At 36.9% G+C, this 19,471-nt stretch overlaps 1 long non-coding RNA gene across 1 annotated transcript in view; it reads left to right on the top strand.

Annotated features, from left to right (window-relative positions):
• Positions 1-803: 803 nt before the first annotated feature.
• Positions 804-19,471, top strand: part of LOC122234948 — a 74,785-nt gene continuing 56,117 nt past the window's right edge. Inside the window, exon 1 of the long non-coding RNA XR_006212949.1 lies at positions 804-852. This is a non-coding gene — a long non-coding RNA (uncharacterized LOC122234948). The remainder of the gene's footprint in view (positions 853-19,471) is intronic.

Raw genomic sequence — 19,471 nt, 5'->3', positions numbered from 1 at the left:
GACAACCATATTATCACAGTTCTAGTAGCACTTGGCTACATTTCCTTTTTTGTTTGAAGAAAGTTTGGACTACGTTTTTGCCATCAGGACAAGAGCCTATATTTTATACATGGCATAGAATGTCCTTATTGATATGCCCTCCATGAACTTCCCCAACATCCCATTTGACCATGCTTCACCTCACACATAGTGCCGCATTCACTACCAAATTAGTAACACTATTGTTCTAACCCATGCCTTCCTCTCTGCTCTTCTGCCTGACATGCTTTTCTCTTTCATGGCCATTGGCAAATGGCCTCTCATCTTTCATAATTTAGAGCTCATGTCACCTCCCCTATGAACACTTTTCTGACACATTCCAGGATGAATTGCTCATTTTCTTCCTTGTGTCACATTGCAACCTTCTAGATTTCTATTTTTCACCTACAACATTTTATTGCATTTATCAGTTATTGTGTTTCTCTCTTCTATTATTAGACTGTAAACTTTTGAGAATGGAGTATGTCTACTTAATATTTGTTTCCGTAGCATTTAGGACAGCATCATTTATAAAAATATAAATCATAATAAATGACACATGGATAGGAAATTTGGGAGACAGAATTCCATAATCATCTACTATTCAGTTGTCTTGATTTGCATTAGCTCACAGGAAGTTAAGAATTGATTAAGGCTGGCCCGGTGTCTTCTACCTTGTATTTATATTCAGAAGGATCTGCTTCTGATACTTTGCCCTCAGTGAGCACATAATCAAGTTTAGAGAATGGAACTACAACTGCACATTCCATTTCTTTCTTGTTAATCTCAGACTACAAGCCAGAAAATGTTTGTTGTGAAAACCTGCTGATTTAGGTAAGAGTCTCTGATGTGACTAAAATGAATACTGGAAATTATAATACCAGATTCTGACATATATGGCATATGGTCAATATGTTGGATTGGGTCAGTTTTATTGATAAATTTCATCTTGTTGCTACCAAATGATCATAATGAAAACAACACATTTTGAAGTTTATACAAAGACTTCAAGTAAAAACCTTGGATATTTCAATAATATTTCCCATGTGTTGGTGTGATGGTATATCTTAAAAAAATGGATATCTTCATTGTATTCTTCTTTATTTAATAAATTTGAAGAATAACTCAAACCTTTACCCTTTCCTGTTATTTCTATTTATTTCCATAGGTATGCACTTCCACCTGAGATAATTTCTTGTATGCAAATCAACTGGCAATTCAGGTTTTGTTGTTTGTCTTCCTTTCAACTTTTGTTCATTTTTACATTTTTTTTGTCTTTGCCTTTATTTTTGAAGGCTATTTCATGGTATAAACTTCCACATTGGCAGCTCTTTTACTTTCAGTTCCTTAAAGAAACTTTCATAGTTTCTATTCAAATGTCTATTATCACTTTTATTGTTCCTTTGAAGGTAATATGTTTTTCCCCCTGCTGATTTGATTTGCTCTTTCATTGGTGAATTAAAGTATTCTGACTATATCATGCCTATGTTATTTTTAATTATTTATTTTTTTAAAAATTCTGCATGGAGTTTGTTGAATATCTTGAATTTGTTGTTGTCTTTCATCAGAGTTGGAGAATTTTCAGCCAACTTTCATTTGAATGTGGCATTTTCTCCTCTTCTTCTGGGACTCCAATTACACACGTGTTAGACCTTTTGAGTATTTCTCCCATGTATCATGCATTCTTCTGGTTCATTTCTTCAGTTTGGATTTTTTTTTAGTGAACAGTTTCTTAATTCACCAATCCTGTGACACACTGTTTTCAGTACTCTCTTTAATTACCTAATGAAGTTTTAAATTATTATATATTTTAGATCTTCAATGCTAATGTGAATCATTTTCTCTGATACACCATTGAAATATTTTAACTTTTCATCCTTTTGCCCATCTTTTCTTTTTATATTGTTAAACATATTAATCACAGTTATTTGAAGATCTTGTCTGCTAATTCTAATATCTGTAATTCCTCTGAGTCTCTCTCCCATTGATTGCTTTCTCTCTTGATTAATATTTACAGTTTCCTCATCCTTCACTTATCTGGTAATTTTTTATTTTACCTTCTCAACTTTGTGGGTGATAAACTATAGAGCATCTAGATTATGTTATCATTTCCTAAAGAGAGTTATACTTTGTTTTGTTAAGCATTTTAATAATTGGGTGTTACTTTGATTCTGCTGAAGGTTGCTTCAGGCTTGATCAGGTTGGAGCTATTGCATGTGTGCTCTTATTCTTAAAGAGTAGCCCTTACTCTTTTTTTTCAACTTTATTAAGATATAATTGACATATAACATTATGCAAGTTTAAGGTGCATAACCTGTTGACTAGATACACATATATTGCAAAATGATTATCACCCTAGCATTAGCTAACACCTTCATCACACCATATAATTACTATTCTTCTTTTTGGGATGAGGACATTTAAGATTTACTCTCATAGCAACTTTTAAGTATGTAATAGAGTATTGTTAACTATAATCACAATGCTATACATTAGACCCCCAGAACTTATTTGTCCTTTAACTGTAAGCTTGTACCGTTTGACAAACACCTCTCCATTTTCCCTACCCGGTAATTCCTGGTAACCATTTTTTCTACTCTCTGTTTCTATGAGTTCAGCTTTTTTAGAGTCCACATACAAGTGACATCATACAGTATTTGTCTTTCTCTCTCTGACCTATTTCACTTAGCATAATGTCTTCAAGTTTCATCTGTGTGGTTCTAAACAGCAGGGTATCCTTCTTTCTCATGGCTGAATAATACTCAGTTGTATATATTTACACTACATTTTGCTTATCCATTCACCCATTGATGGACACTCAAGTAGTTTCCATATCTTGGCTATTATGAATGGTGCTGCAATGAATATGGAAATGCAGATAGAGCTTTGAGATCCTGTCTTCATTTCTTTTGGATATATATTCAGAAGTGGAATTGCTGGATCATATATATAGTAGTTCTATTCTTAATCTTTTGAGGAACCCCCATGATGTTTTCCATAGTGGCTATACCAATTCAAATTTCTACCAAAAATGTACAAGGATTATCTTTTCTCCACATCTTCTTCAACACTTCTTCTTCTTCTTCTTCTTCTTCTTCTTCTTCTTCTTCTTCTTCTTCTTATCTCTTATCTTTTTGGTGGTTACTGTTCTAAGAGTTGTGAGGTGATATCTCATTGTGGTTTTGATTTTAGTTTCCCTGATGACTAGTAAGCACCTTTTCATCTACCTATTGGCCACTTGTATATCTTCTTTGGGAAAATGTCTATTTAGTTCTCTGCTCAATTTTAGATCAGATTTTCTTTCTTTCTTTCTTTCTTTTTTCTTTTCTTTTTATTTATTTTTTTTTTTTTTGCTGTTGAGTTGTATAAATTCCTTATATATTTGGATATTAAACCCTTACCAGATATATGATTTACAAATATTTTCTCCCATTCTATTGTTTGCCTTTTCATTTTGTTGATTGTTTCTTCGGCTGTGTAGAAGACTTTTAGTTTGATGTAGCCTCACTTATTAATTTTTGCTTTTTGTTGCTTGTGCTTTTGGTGTCAGCCAAAAAATTATTGCCAAGACTAATGTCAAGGATTTTTCTCCTATGTTTTCTTCTAGGAATATTATGATTCTGTGTCTTCTGTTTAAGTCTTTAATCCATTTTGAGTTGATTTTTGTAAGTCGTGTATGATAGGGGTCCACTTGCATTCTTCTGAATCTGATTAACCAGTTTCCCATCACTGTTTATTGAACAGACTATCCTTTCCTCATTGAGTATCCTTGGCTCCCTTGTCAAATATTAGTTGACCACATATATGTAGGTGTATTTCTGGGCTCTTGATTTTGTTCCATATGTCCCTGTATCTATTTTTATGCCAGTATCATATTGTTTTGATTATTATGCCTGCATAGTATAGTTTTTAGTGAGGAAGTATGATGCCTCCAGCTTTGTTCTTCATTCTCAGAATTGCTTTGGCTATTTGGCATCTTTGTGGTTCCATACACGTTTTAGGAATTTTTTTCTATTTCTGTGAAAAATACCTTTGGAATATGAAATGAAATATGCAAAAAAGAAATAAAACAATTCCAGTTTATAATGGAATAAAAAACAATAAAATAAACTTAAGAATTTAACCAAGGAGGTGAATGATCTCTGCACTGATAATTATAAGACTATGATGAAAGAGATTGAGGAAGACAAATAAATGGAAAGACCAATGTCTTATATTATAAGAATTAATATTATTAAAATGTCCATACTACCCACATCTATATTTATACTCAATGCAATACTGATCAGAATTCCAATGGTATTTTTTATAGAGTAGCCTTTATTCCTAGTACATGGTCATTACTCCTAGAACATGGTTCTTCCATGGTCTCACTTGAAAGAAAGCCTGAGATGTTTTCAAAGGTCTCTTTACTGAATTGGACCTGAAATCCAACATCTTCTCAACACTCTACAGCTTCTGAAATTTCTGCAGACCTCTCCAGCGTCCCAGTAGTTTTCCTATGATAGGCTTTTGGGATACTTGTCTTATAAACATGCAATTTAGGAATTAATCAAGAGTCCTAGGAAGACTGTTTATACTGATTTTGGTGCTCCTTACCTGTGGATCCTTTCTATGTAATAACCTATCTCCAAATCCCTGTGTATTGGCAGCCTCAGACTTCAATCTTTGTTTATGTAGCCCAGCAAGATTGCCCCTCTTGTTGGGCTTTACTTCTCTGTGCCATTGTTTAGATAGTGTCCTCAGGGAGAAAGTGAAGATAAATGTGGTACTCACCTTCATGCTTCCCTTCTTTCAATGACCAGAGTCCTGTGTTGATCATTAAACAATGTCTACAAACAGTTACTTTATGTATTTTGTCCACATTTTATAGTTGCTTTTGGTAGATGGTAGGTTTGATACCAAATCCTTAAGGCCCTACCAATCAATATCCCTTGTTTCCATGGCCATTCCTTGCTTATGCCAAGGTCTCATATTTTCCTTCTTGTTTAGTAACCTTTTCCCCATTCTTCTTAAGACTTAATTTCTTTCTCTCAAGAGCAAAAGAATTCTACCCACTTTTCTATGAATCAGTAATCTTAGACAAGTTACTTACCCTTCCTGACTCTAACTTTATTCATCTAAAAATGGGCATAATAGGTAATTTTTTTCATAATGTGTTCCACATACCACCTATATCAGAGATATCTGGTGAAGATTGTTAAAAATATAGGTCCCTAGGATCCTTTAAAATCTTCTGAGACAGAATCATGGCTGAATCAACCCTGGGTATTTGTCTTTTTACCAAGTTGTATGGATGATCCTTATGTAGACTAAAGTTTGAGAACACCATAATAAGGCTATTACAAAGGTTAAATTAGTCATATTTCATGAAACACTTGAAACATAGTGCTTAATAAATACTAATTGTCATCTCACTATCTTTTACCCATACAATTTAGAAAAAAATATTTTAAATAGATGTGCCATAAGTTGAAATATTTTGAAACTATTAATAGAATAAGATTATATATATTCAAATTATTACTGATATTAAGTAAAGTACTCCATGACCCAGCATTTTTTGATTATCTGTTGGAACACTCAATAAAAGAAAGTTCATCTCTAAACTTTATGTGAAATATAGAACTGAAAAGTATTTCTATAGTCAGAATCTGTCAAAATATTTCAGCCTTGTGAAATATTTTCTTTCTCAGGAAATCTTAAAGGGAAACTAAAATTCATCAGGAATATACACAATGTATGAATAAAGGGGGTCAAATAAACTACTGTTATGACTTGTGTTCTATTAAAGTGAATTCTAGTAAAGGAAGAAAATATCAGAAACTGAAAGAATACAGTGAGGTCCAACTTCACAGTTCTGCACAGAGCTAATTGTCTTAATTGTTGTAAGTGATTTAGAGGTCCTTAACATTCATTAAAGTAAAATAAAAATGAATAACCCCCTAAGTAATATCCTCCTTGGCTTAATGACACACAGAATCAATTGTGTGCAGCATTTAACATGCATTTTTAGAAAATTGGCTTCCTTTTTAGAAATGGCATCCAAGACATAGCTGCAAGGCATTCACCATCAATTACCTGATTATTTCTGTTTTAGTTATAACAGAATTCTCACTGGAAATAGATTATACTATTGAGGTATAATTAATCTTGCATCTCCTGCCCCAGTATAAGTTTAGAGTCAGTTGAGAAAATTTGGTAGGAACAAGATGGACAGTGATCAAATTTCTAGAGGCATATTTTTAGTAAACATAGTTTACAAAAGGTTACTTGGATCTATGGCCACAACTGGGCTTTCTACTACCTTTATCCAAACTGGAACAACATAGTCAAAGGGAAATTTGGATCTGCCAAGTAGGTTCACTTGCCCAGAATTGTTGCCACATGCCTGTTGAGCCTGTTAGTGTTGACTGAGAGAGACAGGCCTACAGACATGCATCTAGCAGAATTTTTTTGGTCCTGACCTATGTGTACTCATTTCAAAGAAGTAGGAGCAGAGCACAATTAACTCCTCATGGGCAGGGGTATGAAGAAAGAAAACGAGACAGCACTTGGGTCATGCATGTTTGGTTCATTTAAAAAATTTTATGGCAAGAATTTTTACTTTAGGATCAAAGTAGGAAGTTGGGTTGTAACGATAATAATTTATAATACTTAGAATTAGATATGAAGTTTCTTTTTAGGATAGAATACTGTACTTCCTTGTTTACCTCCCTGATTTCCATAGATCTGTCCTTTCTAATGCCTAGCAGAATTCAAAATTCTAAGAGAACTTAGAGTAAATTAATAATGACCAAATGGTATCATCAACATACACAAATGCTAATGCCTATATTATTTATATCCCATATTTGGACAAGATTTAAATAAATATACATTTTATTTCTAATGCCCTATTTTATGTACTATGTATTACATGTAAAACCCAGATGTGAGCTTATCTTTGAGTCTCAAATGAAGTTTGTTTAAACCCCACCCAATTGCACAATAGCAGAGACTCTGCACATGTGTATATATGATTGGGTGGTGATGTTGGGGGAGTTATGTCTGCATCATCCTGGTCTCCTCTGGTACTGATATCTTGTTTCTGATCAATCAGTTTAGCGTATGGATTATTCTATTTTGCTGTGGATGTTGTCTCCGTTCCATAATATACGCATTGAATGCATCTTCTTTATCCCATTTCCACCAAAACTGTGAAAATTAAAACATTCTCACGTGGTATTTGGGTGGCTTCAATGGATGTTGTACTGAAAGTTTGTGAAGATGGAGATGATTTATATAGTCATAAAAATAAACTAAGTTGCAAATTTGCTCTCCTTTACAAAACTTGTTACCATCAACATCATCTCATTTTCCTTTCCCTTTTCTCTCTTTCCAGTGTCCTTAGGAATAAACTCTACCCACCCCCTTCCCCAAACTATTTCTACTTATTCATGCAGTTTTCTCCAGCTCTTATTCTAAAACTCATCTTCAGGTCTTCAAAATCAAAGCCAGGTACTACCTCCTTGTGGTCTTATTTCTCTGAGCCGCTATAAGGATATGAGAGTAGGGGGACCACAAAGATTTATGTCCCCAATGATGTGAACTGTACCATAACTAGACAGAAGTAGATTTAATCTGTTTTGGTTTAAATATTAATTATTTTTGAATTTATTATATATAAATTGGATATCTATGACTATTATAAAAAAGTTGTTAGTTTATACTTATACAAAATTAGCAATAACTCTATAATTTGGCAAATGTAATCACTAGCCCCTAAAAAGTCTTCATAGGAATATGATTTCTTATCTAGTTGTAATTACATTCCTAGCTTACATTGTTTGATATTGTGTATCAGATGCTTCACCCTTATGGGACAAAACAACAAAATTTCCATAGCCTACTTTATGATTCTTGACATTTTTACAACTACAACTAGAATTATTTCTTTAAAAAATTTTTTTTGATGTTTATTTATTTTTGAGACAGAGACAGAGCATGAACAGGGGAGGTGCAGAGAGAGAGGGAGTTACAGAATTTGAAGCAGGCTCAAGGCTCTGAGCTGTCATCACAGAGCCTGCTGCGGGGCTTGAACTCACAAGCTGTGAGATCACGACCTAAACTGAAGTTGGATGCTTAACCAACTGAGCCACCCAGGCACCCTGAATTATATATTTTTTTAATTGAAGTATAATTGACATACAATATTGTGTTAATTTCAGGTGAATAACACTGTGATTTGATATTTATATACATTATTTAATGGTTACCATAAGAAGTCTAGTTACCATCTGTCACCGTACAAAGTTGTTACAATATTATTGACTATATTTTTTGTGATGTACACTACATCCCCTTGTTTTATTTACTTTATAAGATTGTACCTCTTTGCCTATTTTATTCACCATTTTGTTCCCATCCCTCTAGATATAAATTTGTTTTCTGTACCTATGAACCTGTTTCTGTTTGTTTCTTTTATTTTTTAGATTTCACATATAAATAAAATCATACAGTGTTTATCTTTCTCTGTCTGATATTTCACTTAGCATTATGCCCTATTGGTCCATCCATGTTGCTGTAAATGGCAAGACTTCATTCATTTTTATGGCTCAGTAATATTTAATTATACACACACACACACACACACACACACACACACACATCTTTATCCATTCATCTATCAGCGAACATTTAGGTTGTTTCCATGTCTTAGCTATTGCAAATAATGCTGTGATGAACATATGTGTGTATAGGTCTTTTTGAATTAGTGTTTTTGTTTTCTTTGGATAAATACCTAGAAGTGGAATTGGTGGATTGTATGATAGTTCTATTTTTAATTTTGGGGAGAACCTTCATACTGTTTTCCATAGTGGCAATTTACATGCCTACCCACAGTGTTCCAGAGCTCTCTTTTCTGTACTCCCTCACCCACACTTGTTATGTCTTATCTTTTTGATAACTATAGAATTACTTTTTTTACATGGAAGTAGTTTTCAGACAGATGTCTATAAGGCAAATAAATTATATGATCTTTTTATAAGAGTGGGTTTTGATCAGGAAGTAGGTGAGCATACTACAAGGACTCCAAATTCTTAAAAGGAAATGATGTCACTGATGAAGAAATGAGCTGAGGAAGAAGTTAGGAGTGATATGCCACATTTCTCCAAGCATACAATTTTGCTGAGAGCTGCTTTCATCTAACTTGGTAGCATTTGGGGGATAGGTTGAACTCTAGTCCCTTTACTTCTTGATACTAGATAGTTTTCAAATATAAATCTGTTATATTTTTGCTCAGTTTTAATAAACATGTTCTTTCATTTCTGCATTTTGCAGTTTGATCCAAAATCAATAATTTGGTTGTGGACATAACAAACCACTTGGGAGGTTGGCATAGTAATTTGTTAAAGTACCTAGCAGCTGCCTAGACACAGCTTCTATGTCTGAGAATGCAGATAGAAGGTTCTTTTCTAATCCTACCATATACTGAATAGAAAAAACATTGTTTCCTTTTGATTGGGGGAAATATTAGTGCTTTTATAACATACTTGGGCAAGTTTTAACTTCCCAGTTGGTTAGCTACATCCCTTTGTTTTTAATATATGTAGAGATTAGATGAGAAAAACAAAGAAACAGCTTTGGAAATTTCTACCTGTCAGTAAGATTCTAGAAAGAAAATTAATATTTTTCCATCAAATGTTGAGAACTAGTTTAAAAGCTACAAAATAGCAGCTAAAGAATAAGTAGTACAAATGCTTAAAATATAGGGCTATTTTAAAAGTGTTTCTAAAACTCCATTCCCCAAATAGGTGTGATGCTAAGAATCACCTTGATGTTTACTAAATATACAGATTTATGGGTTCTACCCCAGAACTCCTGAATCTGAATCTCCAGTAAAGGGGCCCAGGAATCTGTGTGTTTAACAAGCATTCCAGCTGACTCTTTAAACAAAACAAAACAAAATAAAACAAAAAACTTCATTTTTAAGTAATGTCTGCACCCAATGTGTGGCTTGAACTTGCAACCCCTAGATCAAGTGTTGCAGGCCCTACCCACGGAGCCAGCTGGGCGCCCCATGGCTAATTCTTATTATAAGGTAAATTTTGAACCATGATACTGATAGGTATTCCCCCATACCTAAGCAAACCATTATCACTACTTGGATATGTCATATCCCTAGATTGTTTGGGGAGATAAATCTAGGATATCAGGCTCTACTGAATAAGATTAGTATTAGAGAGAACTTAAAAAAAAACACTAGAGGCTAGGAAGGAAAATTATTTCCATATTTTTATTTTTCATCATGTCTATTCTGAAGCATCACTGTTAAATTAATGTATGTCCATTGCTTCCCCATTACTTTAAAAAAAATGTTTACTTATTTTGAGAGAGAGAGTACGTGTGTGTGTGTGTGTGTGTGTGCACGCGCATGTGAGTGGGGGAGAGGCAGAGAGAGAAAGAGAGAGGGAGAGAGAAAGAGAGGGAGAGAGAATCCCAAGCAGGCTCTACGCTGTCAGTGCAGAGCCCATTGTAGGGCTCCATCTCACCACTGTGAGGTCATGACCTGAGCCGAAATCAAGAGTCAGACACTTGACCAACTGAGCCACCCAGGCACTCCTCCCCATTGCTTTCTAAACTCTTTAAAAGTAGACATAATTCTCTAGTCATCTCTGCATCTCCAGCCTTAATGTAAGGTTTGCTACATTTATTAGTCAATAAATGAATGATTTAATAAATACTAAAATTGCTATGTTAAACAGTTTTAATGAGAAAAATCTTTGGTGCATAAGGATAGAATATTCTTGGCATATATTTGATAGAATATTTCTTGGCTTATATTCATAAACAGCAAGCACAATCAAGTCAAGGCATTGCAGAATTGAGGCTCAAACTGCAAAAAGAAAGTCACCAGGTGACAGTTTTATGACAGTGGCTCTACACACTTGATTCCATTGCTTAGACAAGTGAAAACTTCCCAGCTGGGTCTTTACTTCAAATTAACCTTAGTCTCCAGCAGCAGGAGCAATTATTTGGACCTACATTTAGAGACAGGAAAAGGAAAGAAATTCTTCTTTTATGCCTCATTAGGCTACAGAATAAGTAACACAATACAAATGTCTCTGAAAGGATTAATGATACAGCTCAAGATAGCTACTATTTGTTCTAATTGGAAATACGATCATCATTTCCTCTGATCTTCGGATCTGGGGATGAGCAAGGATCACAGCTGAACAGTAAGTAAAGAGGCAACTGGAGAGAGATGAAGTCATCCTGAAGTTGGCTATTATCAGTTTATCCAGCACTTCTTCCCAGTTTTACACTTTTCTGGAAGCAGTAGCCACATGGCTGCATGGTGCAATTCCAATATTACTGAATGGTAAACTATTGTCCTAGAGACTATGAGTACTTTGGGCATATTAATAGACTCTTGCAAGAGGCCATTTGGAGATAATGAGAACCTAAGCAGTTGTGTAGACTTTGGGTGAAATTGTTCTTGGCTGATGTGCTCTGATTCCTCAAAGAGTCTCCCTATTTAGCAATAGAATTAGAAGAACTTATTTGAGTTGATCCATTATATTTCAGGTATGTGTTAGAAGACTCTAAACACTATACTAATAAAGAATGTCATGTAGAGAAGCAGTTCTAGTTATCTATTAGCTATCTAGTTACTTTTTATCACATCAGCCTGTTACATAGCATAGCGCTTAAGATTACTTCTGGGAGCTGATTGCCTAGGCCCAAAGCTTGGCTCTTCTTCTGGCTGTATAACTCAGAGCAAGTGACTTAACTTCTCTGTGCCTCCATGTTCTCATCTAAAAAATGAGGGTTATGATATTCCCTGATTCACAGAGTAATGTTGAGAGTTAAATGAGTTAATCTATGCAAAGTGGTGAGTTGTCTGATCCATAGAGAATACTTTTCTATTGTTACTTCTTATTAATTCTCTGCACAGCACATAACACGGTAAGATATTTGTCCTGTTTATTTACATTATTTGATTCATTGTTTTCTATATAATGTACTCCACTAGATGATAACCTCCATGAGATCAAGGACTTTGCACTGATCACCACAATATCCCCAGAATTTGGACTCCTGTCTGATGGGGAGTAGATGGTCAGTAAATACTTCTCGAATGAATGTGTTAGGTGGAACCATATGAAATGCAGATGGTCAACCATTGTTGAGCTACAAAATCGTGAGTGCATGGCTCAAATGAATAGAATGAATGCTCTGGACTTGGGGACAGTCAACTTCAACTCTCAGTATAGCTAAGCCACCTATTCTGTGACCTTGAGCAGGTTTCTTCATTTTTCTAATTTATAGTTTGAAGATGATATATACCTGTCTCCAAGGGTTGTTATGGGAATAAAATAAATAATGTATGTGGAAGTAACTTGCACACAGTAAACAAAACATTTTCTTTTTGGAAACACAATAAATTCCAGAATTGATATAGCACTTTAGAATTCCAGAAATGCATTTGCCAGTTTTATCTCATTTGCTCCCTATAACAATATGAAGTTGTATAGATAAAAGAGTCTTGTTGTGTAAGGCTAATTATTCCCTACGAGGGAATCCACTTAAAGCTGCACCAAGACTTTCACAGTGTGTAAGGGGAAAATATTTCAATTGAAAATTTATCTTGAGAAATATGGAATTAAGTAATGAAAAATAGTATTTTTCTATAAATATAATAATTTTGGTCATAATGACAACTAGGGCTAATTAGTGAAAATAGTGAATTTTTTTAAAACATGATTTCTGGCAAAACGATATGAAGCACAATGCAATATCCTTTTATTTTATTTTTTAATATGAAATTTATTGTCAAGTTGGTTTCCATACAACACCCAGTGTTCATCGCAACAGGTGCCCTCCTTTTAATGTTTAATTGACTTTCTTTTTTTTTTTTTTATTTTTTAATATATGAAATTTACTGTCAAATTGGTTTCCATACAACACCCAGTGCTCATCCCAAAAGGTGCCCTCCTCAATACCCACCACCCACCCTGCCCTCCCTCCCACCCCCCATCAACCCTCAGTTTGTTCTCAGTTTTTAACAGTCTCTAATGCGTTGGCTCTCTCCCACTCTAACCTCTTTTTTTTTTTTTTTCCTTCCCCTCCCCCATGGGTTTCTGTTATGTTTCTCAGGATCCACATAAGAGTGAAACCATATGGTATCTGTCTTTCTCTGTATGGCTTATTTCACTTAGCATCACACTCTCCAGTTCCATCCATGTTGCTACAAAAGGCCATATTTCATTTTTTCTCATTGCCACGTAGTATTCCATTGTGTATATAAACCACAATTTCTTTATCCATTCATCAGTTGATGGACATTTAGGCTCTTTCCATAATTTGGCTATTGTTGAGAGTGCTGCTATAAACATTGGGGTACAAGTGCCCCTATGCATCAGTACTCCTGTATCCCTTGGATAAATTCCTAGCAGTGCTATTGCTGGGTCATAGGGTAGGTCTATTTTTAATTTTCTGAGGAACCTCCATACTGTTTTCCAGAGCGGCTGCACCAATTTGCATTCCCACCAACAGTACAAGAGGGTTCCTGTTTCTCCACATCCTCTCCAGCATCTATAGTCTCCTGATTTCTTCATTTTGGCCACTCTGACTGGCGTGAGGTGGTATCTGAGTGTGGTTTTGATTTGTATTTCCCTGATAAGGAGCGACGTTGAACATCTTTTCATGTGCCTGTTGGCCATCCAGATGTCTTCTTTAGAGAAGTGTCTATTCATGTTTTCTGCCCATTTCTTCACTGGGTTATTTGTTTTTCTGGTGTGGAGTTTGATGAGCTCTTTATAGATTTTGGATACTAGCCCTTTGTCCGATGTGTCATTTGCAAATATCTTTTCCCATTCCGTTGGTTGCCTTTTAGTTTTGTTGGTTGTTTCCTTTGCTGTGCAGAAGCTTTTTATCTTCATAAGGTCCCAGTAATTCACTTTTGCTTTTAATTCCCTTGCCTTTGGGGATGTGCCGAGTAAGAGATTGCTACGGCTGAGGTCAGAGAGGTCTTTTCCTGCTTTCTCCTCTAAGGTTTTGATGGTTTCCTGTCTCACATTCAGGTCCTTTATCCATTTTGAGTTTATTTTTGTGAATGGTGTGAGAAAGTGGTCTAGTTTCAACCTTCTGCATGTTGCTGTCCAGTTCTCCCAGCACCATTTGTTAAAGAGACTGTCTTTTTTCCATTGGATGTTCTTTCCTGCTTTGTCAAAGATGAGTTGGCCATACGTTTGTGGGTCTAGTTCTGGGGTTTCTATTCTATTCCATTGGTCTATGTGTCTGTTTTTATGCCAATACCATGCTGTCTTGATGATGACAGCTTTGTAGTAGAGGCTAAAGTCTGGGATTGTGATGCCTCCTGCTTTGGTCTTCTTCTTCAAAATTACTTTGGCTATTCGGGGCCTTTTGTGGTTCCATATGAATTTTAGGATTGCTTGTTCTAGTTTCGAGAAGAATGCTGGTGCAATTTTGATTGGGATTGCATTGAATGTGTAGATAGCTTTGGGTAGTATTGACATTTTGACAATATTTATTCTTCCAATCCATGAGCAGGGAATGTCTTTCCATTTCTTTATATCTTCTTCAATTACCTGCATAAGCTTTCTATAGTTTTCAGCATACAGATCTTTTACATCTTTGGTTAGATTTATTCCTAGGTATTTTATGCTTCTTGGTGCAATTGTGAATGGGATCAGTTTCTTCATTTGTCTTTCTGTTGCTTCATTGTTAGTGTATAAGAATGCAACTGATTTCTGCACGTTGATTTTGTATCCTGCAACTTTGCTGAATTCATGTATCAGTTCTAGCAGACTTTTGGTGGAGTCTATCGGATTTTCCATGTATAATATCATGTCATCTGCAAAAAGCGAAAGCTTGACTTCATCTTTGCCAATTTTGATGCCTTTGATTTCCTTTTGTTGTCTGATTGCTGATGCTAGAACTTCCAGCACTATATTAAACAGCAGCGGTGACAGTGGGCATCCCTGTCGTGTTCCTGATCTCAGGGAAAAAGCTCTCAGTTTTTCCCCGTTGAGGATGATGTTAGCTGTGGGCTTTTCATAAATGGCCTTTATGATCTTTAAGTATGTTCCTTCTATCCCGACTTTCTCAAGGGTTTTTATTAAGAAAGGGTGCTGGATTTTGTCAAAGGCCTTTTCTGCATCGATTGACAGGATCATATGGTTCTTCTCTTTTTTTTTGTTAATGTGATGTATCACGTTGATCGATTTGCGAATGTTGAACCAGCCCTGCATCCCAGGAATGAATCCCACTTGATCATGGTGAATAATTCTTTTTATATGCTGTTGAATTCGATTTGCTAGTATCTTATTAAGAATTTTTGCATCCATATTCATCAGGGATATTGGCCTGTAGTTCTCTTTTTTTACTGGGTCTCTGTCTGGTTTAGGAACCAAAGTAATACTGGCTTCATAGAATGAGTCTGGAAGTTTTCCTTCCCTTTCTATTTCTTGGAATAGCTTGAGAAGGATAGGTATTATCTCTGCTTTAAACGTCTGGTAGAACTCCCCTGGGAAGCCATCTGGTCCTGGACTCTTATTTGTTGGGAGATTTTTGATAACCGATTCAATTTCTTCACTGGTTATGGGTCTGTTCAAGCTTTCTATTTCCTCCTGATTGAGTTTTGGAAGAGTGTGGGTGTTTAGGAATTTGTCCATTTCTTCCAGGTTGTCCAATTTGCTGGCATATAATTTTTCATAGTATTCCCTGATAATTGTTTGTATCTCTGAGGGATTGGTTGTAATCATTCCATTTTCATTCATGATTTTATCTATTTGGGTCATCTCCCTTTTCTTTTTGAGAAGCCTGGCTAGAGGTTTGTCAATTTTGTTTATTTTTTCAAAAAACCAACTCTTGGTTTCGTTGATCTGCTCTACAGTTTTTTTAGATTCTATATTGTTTATTTCTGCTCTGATCTTTATTATTTCTCTTCTTCTGCTGGGTTTAGGCTGCCTTTGCTGTTCTGCTTCTATTTCCTTTAGGTGTGCTGTTAGATTTTGTATTTGGGATTTTTCTTGTTTCTTGAGATAGGCCTGGATTGCAATGTATTTTCCTCTCAGAACTGCCTTCGCTGCATCCCAAAGCGTTTGGATTGTTGTATTTTCATTTTCGTTTGTTTCCATATATGTTTTAATTTCTTCTCTAATTGCCTGGTTGACCCACTCATTCGTTAGTAGGGTGTTCTTTAACCTCCATGCTTTTGGAGGTTTTCCAGACTTTTTCCTGTGGTTGATTTCAAGCTTCATAGCATTGTGGTCTGAAAGTATGCATGGTATAATTTCAATTCTTGTAAACTTATGAAGGGCTGTGTTGTGACCCAGTATATGATCTATCTTGGAGAATGTTCCATGTGCACTCGAGAAGAAAGTATATTCTGTTGCTTTGGGATGCAGAGTTCTAAATATATCTGTCAAGTCCATCTGATCCAATGTATCATTCAGGGCCCTTGTTTCTTTATTGACTGTGTGTCTAGATGATCTATCCATTTCTGTAAGTGGGGTGTTAAAGTCCCCTGCAATGACCACATTCTTATCAATAAGGTTGCTTATGTTTATGAGTAATTGTTTTATATATCTGGGGGCTCGGGTATTTGGCGCATAGACATTTATAATAGTTAGCTCTTCCTGGTGGATAGACCCTGTGATTATTATATAATGCCCTTCTTCATCTCTTGTTACAGCCTTTAATTTAAAGTCTAGTTTGTCTGATATAAGTATGGCTACTCCAGCTTTCTTTTGGCTTCCAGGAGCATGATAAATAGTTCTCCATCCCCTCACTCTCAATCTAAAGGTGTCCTCAGATCTAAAATGAGTCTCTTGTAGACAGCAAATAGATGGGTCTTGTTTTTTTATCCATTCTGATACCCTATGTCTTTTAGTTGGCACATTTAATCCATTTACATTCAGTGTTATTATAGAAAGATATGGGTTTAGAGTCATTGTGATGTCTGTATGTTTTATGCTTGTAGTGATGTCTCTGGTACTTTGTCTCACAGGATCCCCCTTAGGATCTCTTGTAGGGCTGGTTTCGTGGTGACAAATTCCTTCAGTTTTTGTTTGTTTGGGAAGACCTTTATCTCTCCTTCTATTCTAAATGACAGACTTGCTGGATAAAGGATTCTCGGCTGCATATTTTTTCTGTTTAGCACACTGTAGATATCGTGCCAAGCCTTTCTGGCCTGCCAAGTTTCAAAGGAGAGATCAGTCACGAGTCTTATAGGTCTCCCTTTATATGTGAGGGCACGTTTATCCCTTGCTGCTTTCAGAATTTTCTCTTTATCCTTGTATTTTGCCAGTTTCACTATGATATGTTGTGCAGAAGATCGATTCAAGTTACGTCTGAAGGGAGTTCTCTGTGCCTCTTGGATTTCAATGCCTTTTTCCTTCCCCAGTTCAGGGAAGTTCTCAGCTATAATTTGTTCAAGTACCCCTTCAGCACCCTTCCCTCTCTCTTCCTCCTCTGGGATACCAATTATGCGTATATTATTTTTTTTTTAGTGTATCACTTAGTTCTCTAATTTTCCCCTCATACTCCTGGATTTTTTTATCTCTCTTTCTTTCAGCTTCCTCTTTCTCCATAACTTTATCTTCTAGTTCACCTATTCTCTCCTCTGCCTCTTCAAGCCGAGCCATCGTGGATTCCATTTTGTTTTGCAATTCGTTTAAAGCGTTTTTCAACTCCTCGTGACTGTTCCTTAGTCCCTCGATCTTTGTGGCAAGAGATTCTCTGCTGTCCTGTATACTGTTTTCAAGCCCAGCGATTAATTTTATGACTATTATTCTAAATTCACTTTCTGTTATATTATTTAAATCCTTTTTGATCAGTTCATTAGCTGTTGTTATTTCCTGGAGATTCTTCTCAGGGGAATTCTTCCGTTTGGTCATTTTGGAGAGTCCCTGGCGTGGTGAGGACCTGCAGTGCACTTCCCCTGTGCTGTGGTGTATAACTGGAGTTAGTGGGCGGGGCCGCAGTCCGACCCGATGTCTGCCCCCAGCCCACTGCTGGGGCCACAGTCAGACTGGTGTGTGCCTTCTCTTCCCCTCTCCTAGGGGCAGGATTCACTGTGGGGTGGCGTGTCCCGTCTGGGCTACTTGCACACTGCCAGGCTTGTGGTGCTGGGGATCTGGCGTATTAGCTGGGGTGGGTAGGCAAGGTGCACGGGGGCTGGAGGGGCAGGCTTAGCTCGCTTCTCCTTAGGTGATCCACTTCAGGAGGGGCCCTGTGGCAGCGGGAGGGAGTCAGATCTGCTGCCGGAGGTTTGGCTCCGCAGAAGCACAGAGTTGGGTGTTTGCGCGGAGCGAGCAAGTTCCCTGGCAGGAACTGGTTCTCTTTGGGATTTTGGCTGGGGGATGGGCGGGGGAGATGGCGCTGGCGCCTTTGTTCCCCGCCAAGCTGAGCTCTGCCGTCCGGGGGCTCAGCAGCTCTCCCTCCCTTTGTCCTCCAGCCTTCCCGCTTTCCGAGCAGAGCTGTTAACTTATGACCTCCCAGACGCTAAGTCGCGCTTGCTGTCGGAACACAGTGTGTCCGGCCCCTCCGCTTTTGCCAGCCCGACTCGGGGGCTCTGCTTGGCCGGCGAGCCGCCCTTCCGCCCCGGCTCCCTCCCGCCAGTCCGTGGAGCGCGCACCGCCTCGCCGCCCTTCCTACCCTCTTCCGTGGGCCTCTGGTCTGCGCCTGACTCCGGAGACTCCCTTCTGCTAATCCTCTGGCGGTTTTCTGGGTTCTTTAGGCAGGTGTAGGTGGAATCTAAGTGATCGGCAGGACGCGCTGTGAGCCCCGCGTCCTCCTACGCCGCCATCTTCCGGAACCCAGCTGCCACCTCTAATTGACTTTCAAAGCATGATTGAGAAGGTCACTTTTTAGAAGTGTTCAAGGCTTTATCAGTTTTCCCAAGGACCTGTATTATTGTTTTGCTATTGGAACCTTTCTCCTTCAACATGCCTGCCTTGTTATCAACCTGGCCTTTCCTCTCTTCTGCAATTCTGAACTGCTCACCTAGGCCAGATCCTTCTATGGTGGTGGCTTTTTATGTGATTTGCACTGTTTGGCAGCACTACTCCCATTTATCGCTCAAAATTCTGAAACTTTTCTGAGATTTATAGTTTTTTTTTGGCAAAGAACTTGTGTTATATTTATAGACTAATGATCAAAGACATTGACTTAATGGTTAGAGATAGATACGAATCTTAAGAGAGAAGGGATGTGGAGAGCAGACTAATTTTATACATGATCAACTCATTAGACCATTAGAGAATATTTTCATGTTATGATGGCTTTTGCTTTCCTGTGCAGTCTCATTACTGTGCAGACTCAGATAATAAAATTGAGATAATGAGGAACTTGTATATTATTACTATCTTCATTTTATAGATGATTAAAATGCAGCTCAGAGAAGTTTAGTGGTTTAAGGCAACACAGAAAGTTAAGTATGCTA

This window comes from Panthera tigris, chromosome F2, assembly GCF_018350195.1.
Source record: "Panthera tigris isolate Pti1 chromosome F2, P.tigris_Pti1_mat1.1, whole genome shotgun sequence".
Taxonomy (NCBI): domain Eukaryota; kingdom Metazoa; phylum Chordata; class Mammalia; order Carnivora; family Felidae; genus Panthera; species Panthera tigris.
The sequence above is the reverse complement of the archived record's forward strand: the minus strand, read 5'-3'. Positions and strand labels throughout refer to the sequence as shown.